General features: G+C 44.3%; 1 non-coding gene and 1 pseudogene across 1 annotated transcript; one reads left to right on the top strand and one right to left on the bottom strand.

Moving 5' to 3' along the window:
- Positions 1-8674, top strand: part of LOC142616330 (uncharacterized) — a 9524-nt pseudogene extending 850 nt beyond the window's left edge.
- Positions 6693-6779, bottom strand: TRNAS-UGA (transfer RNA serine (anticodon UGA)). Its single transcript has one exon. It is a non-coding gene; the product is annotated as a tRNA-Ser (tRNA).
- Positions 8675-10000: the final 1326 nt, after the last annotated feature.

Raw genomic sequence — 10000 nt, 5'->3', positions numbered from 1 at the left:
ATGACCCTGAACAAGAAGGAGCTGCTCTCGATGTGAGATCAGCAGCAAAAGAAAGAAGAGGAATTGGATGCCCCAGAGCAGCAGCCCCCGGATAAGCCTTAAAAACACACACACACAACGGACCGGGCACAAACAAAAGAAACAAGAAAAGGGCCATGATGATGATCCTATGTTCGTTTTCGCCCTGCCCCGATGATGCGCTCCTTGCTCGCGGAGCTACATACCAGAAAAAGAAAAAGAATCTCTCTATTACTTTACTTTGAGAAGAGAATCGTTGGTTTGACCGACGGACTACGTGGGAAATACGAGATCTAGGCAAGCCGCTACATGTTCTCCCCGCGCCCTTGAACGATAGAAGAACTACTTATCTTCTCTTAGATAGCAGTCGATCGGTTCGCATCTATGGTCAATCAATAGGTCCGCCGCGGATCTATTCTTCTATACGATAAATCGCCATCTCGTAGCACCACCACGACACTGATTCTCGTTATTTTTCCGAGCCCCCCATGCCGTGACTTCGACTTTGAGTATGATGAATGAGTGGAAAGATCTTTATAGAAGTCCCTGTCCAATCCAACCAAAGAGTTAGTATCTAATAAAAATATATATATATATTTTTATTAGATTTTAGATAAGGGGGAGAACTGCGAGTTTTTTCAGAAAAGACTTGCTGCTCCCCTATCCGAATCCCGCGAGTGACTAAGCGCGAGACGAGCCATAACATAAGGGGCGAATCTACTCTTCGTAGAATCGACCCTAGATATCTTCTTTTTTGGTATATTTGCATCAGGCTTAGCCCCTACCTACTAGTAAGAAGGTGTTCCCGAAAGGGGACGAAACCCGTCTAAGATCCTGTGTGCGGCTTAGTAGCGCGTGAACAGAACAGGTAGCCTAAGCGGAACTCAATATTCAACCAACCTATGATCCATTTATTTAATTTAATCAGCTTACTATCAATAAACCATGTGTTAGGTTCTCGTTGCGGGAGATCTTGGAACGTGCCCGTCGTGTGAATGCGCATACAAATAGGGTCACTATTCGCCTACTACTAATAAGGGCGGAGAGTGGATTCTAGATTATATCAGTCGGGTAGGCTGGACTGGGATTCTGGGAAAATCTCTACGAATTCTTCTTTGCAAGAGACATCACTAAAGCCAGGGATGTCTCCGGCAGCCTTGCTGGGATCTCCAGATCGAATAATTGGTTTACAAGACGCTCTTAGGGGGTCTTGTCTTCTCGGATTCCAGCTTTTTACTTTTCTTATAAAAAGCTTTGACCTACTCCCTGAGCAGAGATGTACGCTTTATACGGGTAGTGGGGTCATGTATACTCATGGGATGGCTTTTTTTGGAGTAATTTGACAAAATTCCATTGCATCCAAATCAATCAAGATCTAAGTAGTCGTTCAGTAAACTATTATACTTATCGCATGCAGTATCCGAGTCTTGCCCATTTAAGGAATATGGAGGAGGTATGTGTCCTCTCGGTCGCCTTGACCCATCACAGATCAGCCCGAAAGTACCCCTTTCTATTATGATGATAGGGGTGGATGGTAGAGCTAGAACGGGCATAATCGCTGGAACAGCTAGAAGTAGGCCGACTATCTTCCATAAATAAAATAAATATATAAATATATATATGGATATTCGGCGTTTAATGAGATAGTAAAGTTCTAGACTCAAGCTAGCAAAAAACAAGACTGAGGTCGATAGGGGCATTACTGGTAATTGCTAAGGTGCTTTCTAAAGTATTAACCATTGGCTAGCGCTCATCTCCAGCTCTGTTTCCAGCCTTTCATTTCATATACCATTCCCGTATGCCATACGTCCAAGCCTTCTCCCATCAGTAGTTGGAAGCAGAACTGAGACTGGATGTAACTGAAGGAAAGGGGATATAGGTACGATAGGAGGGCACGGTTAAGCAGGTAAGTGAAGGCTCTCTCTCTCGCTCTGTGGTCTTGTGTAAAGCCTTTCCGCCCATTATTGATCTTCATTCTAAGTAAGCAGGTAGAAAGGCAGTTGAGGTGATAGCAAAAGTAAGCAGGGAAGCAGAAGCAAGAGGTCCTCATCAAACTTTTGTGTAATTGTAATAAAGCTTCTCGGTCGCATTTCATTGATCTCTAAGGCAAAGTCTCGCTTAATCGTTCATCGATCTTTTCTTCTTTCTTCAACCGGTCATATCTGATCTGTAGCTGGTAGCGACATGAGGAAAAGGTCCGGAATGGTCTATTTTATTTGCTAAATCGCGAGTTTAAGGGGTCGGATGGGTCAAGTACGGCCTCTAAAAACATGCGATAATCGGCTTTTTAGTGGCATCTGTCTGAGGGCATCTGGAATTGTCTGTTTCGGTATTTACTCTTGTAAACGGTAACAAACGCTCATCTGTCCACGAATACGCTTCCCTTCTTTTATTCAATTAGGGCGAATACCTTGTAACCGAATTTTTTTCTTGAAAGATATGCTACTTCCCGGTCGAGCTGTCTTGTAACGGTCTCTAGGGTCTTCGGTCGAATTGGTCTTCTTTCCTGTAGTAGTTCATCTGATGAGTTCATCGCGCAATTTGAGTTTAAGCATCGGGCTTCTGAAAGCTATCTTCTGTAGGGATCTCCGATCGCCTTGTATAACTATCGATCAATGGCTTTCGCGCTAGGAGATCATCAGCTTATGGCAGGAAGGATGGATGAGCTCCCTATTGATATAAAAAAATAGAAAAGGGGATGGGGGTGAAGTCTGAGCCTCGGATGAGGGGGGAATAAAGACACTGGGAAAGGAATCATGGTAGTACGCCCCAAGATTGGAATGAGGGAAAGGAATAGAAAGATAAATGGATGGGGAATCCCCCTATGTGCTGAGAATAAGAGGAGCCGACAAACTGAAAGATACCCGTGGGAAAGCATGGGAGCCCCAAGCCTATGTAATAGTATCAACCCTTAGAAGATAGTTTAGCATCACCCTACCGATGAGTCTGGAGGAAAGACTGGTGAATCAGGCAACCCCTCCACCTTGAATTCATAACTTGCATAATGAGTTGCATCGACATCTTTGCCCGTGATCGAATGCCCCTTTCCCACGCCACCAATCGACGAATGCTGAGGAAGGAGTGAATCAACTGATGCAACCAACCACCGATGAACTAATCAACAACCGAACGAGACTGAATCCAAGCGAGTGAATGAACGAGTCAGGGGTTTGTAAAGAGCAAAGGACTATAAAAAACACTACCCGGAATAGGAGTCTTGGCTTATGCGTTTGAGTTTGAGCTGGAAGACGAGTCAAAGAAGTAAAAAAAGCAGGAAGAGGCATAATAGCCATCAACCGGAAGCAGTGCAGAAATAGGAGGAGAGCTTGTCTCAGCAAGTGATTGGGCTTGCCACCTTCCTAACCCGCTGACATAGGCATAAGCTGCTTCCAGAGCAGAGCTTGCGAAGCTAACAAGCCTACAAAAGCTAGCTGGCATAAGCAAAGCAACTAAGAAGCCCATAATAGGGTCCCTCATAAGGCAAAGCTATGCATGTTTATATAGTCCACTGGAACGAACTCACAAATCAATGGGATAATTTTCTTATAGCAACTAGAACTCTACTCGAAGAAAAGAAGTAGCCGGCTGGCTGAGGTAACTTCTACTTGCCGAGGAGGAAATGCTCTTATTTTTAGTTCTTTCAAAGATTGTTCCTTCCAAAAAACAGGACCTATTCCCTATTCCCTTAGTTGCTGCTTGCTTTCCGGTGCGAGGCGAGTCAAAAGCTTGACCATCTTTGAGGCAATTCACATTGTGTTCGTATAGTGACAAAGTAAATCAAGAGCATTCTCCCTCTATTGCCCTAGACGAGTGATTGGTCGAACATTGGAAAATGGAAAACTTACCCGTATTTTTGATTAAAACCTCTTCTTACCTTATTCTTGACCACTATTAGCACAGCTTCGAAAATCGTTATCTTTTATTCGCCTATACCTATATGTGACAAATGAATAAAAAAGAAAAATGGAGAACTCGATCGAAGGGAAGGCTTGAGTTCAAAGACGAAGATAAGGCTTGGTGGCTTGCGAGGAAAGACTAGCTAACAAGCGAACGAACAAGAGCTCCTACTCGTCTTCCTGCTCCAACTCCTATATAAGAAGCTACATATGCTCTGACAAGACGCTTTCTATTCTCTACTGCTTTCCTTTTATTATTCCTACTGCTACTCTTAGTCCTCCCATTAACTACAGCCAAGACTCCGCCTCTATATCCTATGCCCCGTTCTTTTGTAATTTGGAATCGTTGATTGCTTGTGGTGAATTGCGGTTCCTTTGTTTGTGTTATACTGGTTTCCTTTCCTTCAGGTGTGCTGGCAAGCAAGGGAGGACGAGGACTGGAGTCCCAACCCGAACAACAAGGATCAAAGAACGTCTTAAAGCTCGCCTCTTTGCTTTCTTAAAAAGAAAAGCGGACTACGCAATAAGAGGCTCAACCATAAGCCCAACTCTAATGGCGGGGGGGGAATGTTGAAAACAATCTTATTGGAATTATTGGAAGCGGCTTTCGAGTGAGGGCAATCGTCATAGTCAGCCAGCGAGCAATCCCAAGAAAGCCAGCTACCTAGCCTTTCTTATTCCCATTGCTAGCTTAAACTGAGGAATAAGAATAGGAAAAACCTCCAAGCCCCTATAAAGAAAGTAAGCTATTTCAATGTTATTTTTTTGTCTCTTTCCTCTGTCTGGTACCAAAGCCACTCGAACTCGAATGCCTCACCCGCACCAACTCCCTCAAACACAAGGGAGCGGGCACTGCTCTCAGCCTGTCGTAAAAACAAAAAAAAACAAAACAAAACTCCATACCGGAAGATCATTACCTTATTCCTAGAACGGAATATAAACATTGGTACAACAGGAGGATCGAGAGACCTCGAGCGACACATCGTAATTTACGCTAACCTCAGCGTACCATCGGAGATACTTTAGCCACAGCTTAACCCATGGTTGAAGAATGAGGCGATCAAGAAAGTCCTCCCCCCTAAACTTGATAAAATGTCCGAAGACCTTCTCTTTCCTTTTCATTACAAACAAAGCGAAGGCGCTACTTAGCCCTATAAAGAATGAAGGCCCGTGCGACACCCGGCGTTAACACTCCAAAATCTGGAAATGCTAACCACAGTTTCAATGGTAACGGGAATACGCCTGACGGCGAAAGCATACAAAGATAGTGACGCTTTCATCGCTTAGATTTAGGGCGCACCACAGATACGATAAGAAGCACCCCTCAATCGATAGGTCAAAGACAGAGACATAATACCAGTTGCATCTCTAATCTTTGAAAAATCGGGGTCTTTTCCACATAATAGCGTCAACCAAAGACCAGAGCATCTTAGCAGACACCGGAGAGAAATCCCTAGTAACTTCGTCGCTCCAAAATCTTTTGGCAAACTCCAAAACATGACTTATAATAAAAAATGTTTTAAATGAGAGACTTTTCTTTAGATATATTATAGTACACTGAAACTTTTTATTATGGTAAGTGGCCGCCACCTTCTCGTCGGCGATCACCGTCGCCAAGAATGGCATAGTCGCAAAGCTTCGTCGTGCCATACACCCTCTCAGCAGCTATCCACACAAGCATATGATGTGTAAGTGTGAATAGAGGCCAAGAACTATAAAATCCGAGGGGTTGACCCTTCGTGAACGTCACAACCGATGCCCCATAGCCTTTATTTAAAAAACTATATGGTAATTAAAATACTACAGAACAAAGTATGAACGTCCAGGAAGTTGCAAAGGGATTTCCGAGCAACCCTGCAATCATACAGGACGTAAGGATAACACAGGTAAGGAATCGGTAGCAGCCTTGAGATCAAAAGAAAATCCTTTTTTTTTCCTCTCAAGTACTGCAACGGTTGGGTCTGGTTATAGGTACCATCCATTCTTAACCTTGCCAAAACCGTCATGGCCCAATCATGTATAGGCCGTACCAAGGCCTGATACAAGGGTAGGCCAACCAATAGGGAATAACCTTTTCTTCCCTGCTCCCTCGACCTTCATTCCCATCCTGCCAAGCTGAGGCTGCCAGCACATTGTATCTAACCACACTGTAGCAAATCGATACAAGTAGCTAAACAGCTTGCTATACCATACAAAGGCATCTCCGGCCGAACGGTTAGGCAAGACTACGGCGCCTGGGTAAACATCCCGTTTACCAAACAAGACGGCGAGAGTTTCACTTAACCATTCCCCTCCTGCAGCCAAAGCGATAGCGGCTGTAGCATCCACCGGTAATGTGTGGAAGAGGGTAAGCTTTCTATATGGATAGGACGTATCAACACCTTTTGCATCTTTTAAAGAGAATTTCTAAGAAAAATAGAGTGTTGGGTCCTGAGGACCAGGATGGCCGAAGATCAAAACCTAAATGTGCCAGGGGTTGATCATCGAAGCCAGGGCAATAACGATGAAGGAATTTGAGCGCTGATGTAGCTAACAGCCACCTTCATAGTCGATTCATTAGGGTCGTCACCTTCTACTCAACTAGTGGAAGTATCCACCGTTTTCTTTGTCTGTTAAGCCTCACAGCTATGGGACTTCCTAAGGAAAACTGCAATCGTAGTACTCACAAGACAAGACCACCGAGATCTTCGACTTAGCTCCCAAAGGTAATCCACCCGGCCCTTCCCCAACCTATACAAGGGGAGCGGAAGATAACGCAAGAGAGAACTTATGACTTCGCGGATGGAGAGGGATTCGAACCCCCGGTATTCCTATCAATACTTCGGTTTTCAAGACCGACTCTTTCAACCGCTCAGACATCCATCCCCTTCGCGCTTCGCCCGCCCTATCTATCCGCGCGCTGGCAGGTAGGGGCTTATCCATGTGATTCGCTACGCTTTGCTTGCGCCTATCGGCGGACTCTGTTGCCTGCCGGTTAGCGAAACTTTTCCGGTAGTACGAATCGCTACGCTTCGCTTGTTTCTATATGATAATATGCACCTTGGTTGCTGCGCTCCCCGCGGGTAATAACAAGAGAGTTAAGAACGAATTATCTTCCAAACAAAAAGAGTGATTGAGTCCGACTCGCGAACGATCGGCAAGTGAAGGACCGATCCTTTTGCGCCAGTACTGTTGCGAGACTGGTACTTGGCGGCTCACGAGCAACATATAGACTAAGGTTGCCCATCACTCCCTCGCTCTTTTTTGAAGGCCCTTTCTATTCTCTTTCGTCTATGGTTCCTCCATAAGAACACTGAACGCCCAGCTTCGCAGAGCAGCTCTCTCCCCAGCCCACAGCATAGTGTGGAATCTGGATCGTTTCATCGAGCACCATTTCTTTTAGATATAAAGGTGTTCTGACTCTATTGGATCAAGTCATAATCTACGCCTTTTACTAGTATACTACTATGGGGAGAGACTAAGCTCTATTTCAGAGATTGGACTCTCTTACTGTGATTAGCCCCTACTAGTAAGAAGCTGTTCCCGAGCCAGGTTCCCTGGATCCACGTGTTCCTAGTCGGGCCTAAATGAATGAATGAAGAAGCGCGCCCGGGTAGACTTCCAGAGCTCTTGCTCTGCGTATCCTCCTACTTATTATTCTGGGGGTCATAAAAACATACGAACCGCCTACTCTTTAAAGCTTAAAGCCCTACCATTATATTTTTAAAAATGAAAGCTGCTTTCCCTCACTAATAAAAAACTGCAATCCCTCCCCTTCTGTTACCTACTCTACTTTTACTCATATCTTCGGTATACCTCAATACAAGACAAACACAGGAAAGGATATTCAATCAAAAACCGGGCGATAGCCCTATTCTCTCTCAATTGCCTATCTTTTATAGATGAGGGAGAGTACCTTAGCAGTAGCTTCCAACACTTAAGATGTACCTCCTCAAGTGCCAGATATGAATGTTTTATGAATTTCATACGGGACTACTTACTTACCTAAAGTTCACTTCTGACTTACCAAATAAATTTACTGAAGGAACTGACCTAAGCATAGCTCTCTCTCTCAAATACAAATGCCAAGAAAGAGATTCCTTGGATAAGTGGAAAAATGCCTTTCATTTCTCTTTTAAGGCGTTTGTCCTACTTATAGTATCAGTCCTCCGGCCTATCGAAATTCGTGTTTTTATTAACCAACAACACATGCACTTTGTTGGAACTAAAAAAAGGTTATTCAATCCACTAGTGCAACTGAAAGCGCACCTACTGTTACTAGAAGTCTAGTCCCTCTCAGGTACAGTTTCGATCTCGAACTAACTTACTTTACTTAATAGGCCGGAAGAGAGAGATATTCAGAAAACCCGATTTCCTGTCCTGTCTTAAGAACCTGACTAAAAAGAGAAAAGAAAACCAAACTAAAATAAAAGAGATATCACTTTCGACGATTGAACTGCACTTTTATATCCAGATTGGAACTGGATTTGAACGTCTTTGGATCCTGCTTAGAGCCGGCTTTCACTCCACTTTCACTTTCATATCAGGAGCGTCGACTTGTGCACTTGCAATATCGAATTTCACTTTCCGGAATCCTTGCTCCTGGCCTATTGGTTGATGATAGGGTTCCTGTTGGTAGAGTTCCTGCCCTTGGCCTTGGTTCCAGTCTCGTCTCGCATGCCAGCAAGTATTCTAGAAAGAATGACTCGGTTTCATGTCATGTAGCTACTATAGCTCCTCTCGCCTTTCTAGCCTGCCTTGTGTTGCTCGGAAATGGCTAAGCCTTTTTCGAGAGGCTTTCACCCTGAAAACTTAACTAGACCCCGTTCCCTCTATGTCCATTCAATCTTAATCTTGCTGCATGAATGCACTGTAAGACCGGGGATGCCCTCAATGATCCCTTCCTCTTCCATAAAGGCTTTCACCCGCACTAGCACTAGTATATGGTGATATCCAACTCGAAAACCCGAAGACAAACAAGCTTACCTTATTATTAGAGAAAGGGGAAAGGGGGTAAACCCAAAGCTAAGAAGCTGACAACTGCGAGACTAGGAGAATGGGAAAGACTTGGTATATAATCCGTGCCTTCGTTCCGGCTATAGTCCATTAGCAAGCGAGTAGGGGAACCGTTCCTTCCGTTCAGTAAGGGAATACAAGCATTACGGGGAGTTTTAAAAAAGGAATATGAATATGACTCTTCCCAACTCAAGTCAAGCGAAGCATAGTGAGGAAGGAGGAGAAGAACTACTAGAGAAAGGCTAAGTGAAGTACTTCTCGGGACTTCTCTTTTCTTCTTTCAAATTCTTCTCTTCTTTTCTTGCTTATCACCGACTTTCCAAGCGTAGTCTGTAGTAGGGAGGGCCATTCTCGCAGGAAGTCGCATACTCATGTTGCCTGCTTTCCTTCCTTTCGTCTCGAAGGCCGGTTCAGTAATAGAAAAAATCCTTCTAACTGGCTAGTGCATTAAGGTGGCATGCCTTACTCCGGGCCAGCAGTGAACGAAGTGTTAAAGTAGAGAGAGCTAGCGTTCCGTACTCAGCCGAAAAAGCAAAACTCCAGCTAAGCTAATAGCTCTAATTGTGGGATATCTAAAAAAGATGCTCTTGTTTGTGGCCCTCCTTCTCTTCGGGGTAGCTAGATTAGTCGCAATAGTCCTTATTAGTAAACTACAGCCTCGTTGTTAATTGACTCCCTACTTCCATTTTAGCTTCCTCCCACCCCCTTTTTCCCTCTAAAACCCTTCGCCCCACTCATTTTAGCATTTCTTAATCAGACCTGGCTGAACTGGGAACGACATAGATCAAAGGGTCGTTCATTAGCCCTACTAGTAAAGCACAGGAAAAAGAGGGATTGATTTCGACCTTGCTTTTAGTTGTAAGGCTAGCTTTTTACTTATAGGGCGCTTAGGCTTAGCTCATCAAACAAGTGCGCCAAAAGTGGGAGGTGGTATCGTATTATCTTATAATAGGAGCACACCCGCTTTTAGCTCGTAGTTTCACTCTTGCTTTTGCCTTACCTTCTATTCTATTAGTAAAGAGCGTGTTCTCATCTTTTGAAAGAAAGATGTACAGTGGCGGTCTTCTCGTCAATCTTCGGAGCTGAGCTAG

This window comes from Castanea sativa, chromosome 11 (assembly GCF_040712315.1).
Source record: "Castanea sativa cultivar Marrone di Chiusa Pesio chromosome 11, ASM4071231v1".
Classification (NCBI taxonomy): Eukaryota; Viridiplantae; Streptophyta; class Magnoliopsida; order Fagales; family Fagaceae; genus Castanea; species Castanea sativa.
Note: the sequence above shows the minus strand (reverse complement) of the source record. Positions and strands in the feature narration are given on the sequence as shown.